Source organism: Sinocyclocheilus grahami, unplaced genomic scaffold (genome assembly GCF_001515645.1).
Source record: "Sinocyclocheilus grahami isolate Dianchi unplaced genomic scaffold, SAMN03320097.WGS_v1.1 scaffold981.1, whole genome shotgun sequence".
NCBI classification, from domain to species: Eukaryota; Metazoa; Chordata; class Actinopteri; order Cypriniformes; family Cyprinidae; genus Sinocyclocheilus; species Sinocyclocheilus grahami.
The window spans coordinates 6,311-9,501 of record NW_015506160.1 but is presented as its reverse complement, the minus strand read 5'-3'; positions in this window follow the sequence as shown (position 1 = coordinate 9,501).

Sequence of the window (3,191 nt, the reverse complement as noted above, 5' to 3'; positions counted from 1 at the left end):
ACCTTGATTAGCTTGTTCAGGTGTGTTTGATTAGGGTTGAAGCAAAACTCTCCAGGGCTGCGGCTCTCCAGAACCGACGTTCGCCACCCCTGATCTAGAGCTATAAACTAAAGGGTGGTTACTTTGAAGAGCTTAAATATAAAAAGATTTAAATAGATTTGCTTTTTTTAGTCAGCGCACTGAAAAAAAAAATATATATATATAAATAATAAATAAATAAAAAAGTGATAAATAAAAAAAAAAAAGTAGGGATGTAATGATTAACAGCGAGCCGGTTGAAAATCGATTCAAATGTGTGACGATTCAAATCGGTTGAGATGCTAAACAAATCGCGATTCATTTAGGTGCAGGAGTTTATATGAATGCATGTCTGAGAGGAACTTACTGTCTTTAGAAAAGTTTAGATGGTATTTTTTCTATTCATCTTGCCTCTGTATAACGCATATTAAAGTTCATAAGTGCAGCGCTGCTTTGCTTACAGCCGAAACCAAGAAAACGCTTTAAGCGCCACCTGCAGGCAGAGAGTGCATCTGTGTTTCATTCAGCCCGTCTGCTGTTTCGGTTTCATGCAGATATTTTTATGTATAGTTTCACAAAACTGAAGTCAACCCATTTTGTTTTTGCTTCAAATTTCGAAATTATACAATTTAATTTAGATTGAAAACTGCTCATGTTGCATGTATGCAGCATCTTTGTTTGGATCGAGATTAAAATGCAGTGGTTGCCTTAATTTGTCTTAAATCTAATTTTGTAAAAAAAAAAAAACAGAAAACGTGAATCGAATCGTGAGTTGAGTGAATCGTTACATCCCTAAAAAAAAAAGTATTCAATAAATACTTTTTTTAAAAAGTGCAGACCTTTCTGGCATTATTTTTTTTATTTTTTTGGGGGGCTATATGTGTATTGCTCTTGACACCTAATTAGCTGAAAGAGCTTGATTAGTGCAATGACCAGTGAGTGTAAAGTACTTCACTTTAAGTTATTTCGAAGTTTTGATGACTTTTTATCTAAAATGTGAACATAGTAGCTATAAAAATGAGTACGTGTGTCCAAACTAATAAAGAGCTCATTGCACAATAAACGGGCTGGCATGACAAGTCAAACAGTGACAGCCATGTGGCATGCTAAATCTACAACTACTGAAACAACTTTTATAATGCCATGTTAATTAGATTAACGTTACATGAAATATTTGTACCTGTAGAAATGTATTTATGTAAACAGCAAAAATAATGCATGCAAAATCCACCTCCCGCATACATTTGATATTGATGTTGTTGGAAGAAAACAAGTAACCAGATACAAAAGATAACACCATAATACAGAAATTTGCATACTGAATAAACATACATCTAGCTTTACTCTTACACGACACTGTTGTATAAGACGTGAGCGATTATGTTTACTTTCACTTTGACGCGGAGTCTCTCACCTGCAATCAGGTAGCTCAGCGCGCGAACTGCGCTCTCCACATGAGACGCGGCTGCCGGGTTCGACCTCACATACTCCTGATAACGCTCATAAATACGACTTAATTTATCCATGTAGAGCACCGACATCACAGCCAAATCAATAAATTCCCAATCACACACAACGCATCGCAGGAAAAACACACACGGAGAACGACACTTCCGCGTACGCAAGCGTCTTCCTCCGACGCCACTTCCTGTACGGCGAGCGCGCGCGACATTTAAAGTCGCAGTACCCTGCTTAAATTCCATTTCTGTTTGCGTTTGTAATACATCCAAACAAAGCATTTTATTGAAGATGAACAGAAGTTAGTGTGCTTAAGTATGTCTGTATACCCGGAGAACGGTGTCTGTTAGCATTCTCAATAGCAGATAGTCAGATGGCAGGAACACTCCAAAATATGTGATTTTAAATCAATGCCAATAACCCGAAACGTGGAAGGCGGGGGGTGCCCAAGCTCGGTCCTGGAGGGCCGGTGTCCTGCAGAGTTTAGCTCCAACCCCAATTAAACACACCTGAACCAGCTAATCAAGCTCTTACTAGACATACTAGAAACTTTGTAGCAGGTGTGCTGAGGCAAGTTGGAGCTAAACTCTGCAGGACACCTGCCCTCCAGGACCCCTGGTGTAAGGAATCACTCTGGAGCAGCAGGAAAAATAGCCATTAAAATTCCTAGACAGTTTTGCACCCTTGATGGGAATGCGGGAAGGATGTGTGCGCCTGGTATTCCCTACCTATATGTCCCCACAACACACTACAGCAAAAGATAGAAACAACTGACTTAAAACCATTTTTTGTTGGTGAAAATACTAATGACCTTTTGCACAGTAGTGTGTGTGTGTGTGTGTGTTTGTTTATATGTCGTGGAAAAGTTAATTTATTTCAGTAATTCAACTCAAATTGTGAAACTCGTGTATTAAATAAATTCAATGCACACAGACTGAAGTAGTTTAAGTCTCTGGTTTTTTTAATTGTGATTAAAGTTAAAGATTAGTAGTTGTCGTATTCCTCTTGGTAAGCCACTCCTGAACCACAGACAACATCAGAGGCGTCTTACCTGGGCTAAGGAGAAGAAGAACTGGACTGTTGCCCAGTGGTCCAAAGTCCTCTTTTCAGATGAGAGCAAGTTTTGTATTTCATTTGGAAACCAAGATCCTAGAGTCTGGAGGAAGGGTGGAGAAGCTCATAGCCCGAGTTACTTGAAATCCAGTGTTAAGTTTCCACAGTCTGTGATGATTTGGGATGCAATGTCATCTGCTGGTGTTGGTCCATTGTGTTTTTTGAAAACCAACGTCGCTGTACCCGCTGACCAAGAAATTTTGGAGCACTTCATGCTTCCTTCTGCTGACCAGCTTTTTGAAGATGCTGATTTCATTTTCCAGCAGGAATTGGCACCTGCCCACACTGCCAAAAGCACCAAAAGTTGGTTAAATGACAATGGTGTTGGTGTGCTTGACTGGCCAGCAAACTCACCAGACCTGAACCCCAAAGAGAATCTATGGGGTATTGTCAAGAGAAAAATGAGAAACAAGAGACCAAAAAAATGCAGATGAGCTGAAGGCCACTGTCAAAGAAACCTGGGCTTCCATACCACCTCAGCAGTGCCACAGTCTGATTGTCTCCATGCCACGCCGCACTGATGCAGTAATTCATGCAAAAGGAGGCCCAACCAAGTATTGAGTACATGTACAGTAAATGAACATACTTTCCAGAAGACCAAC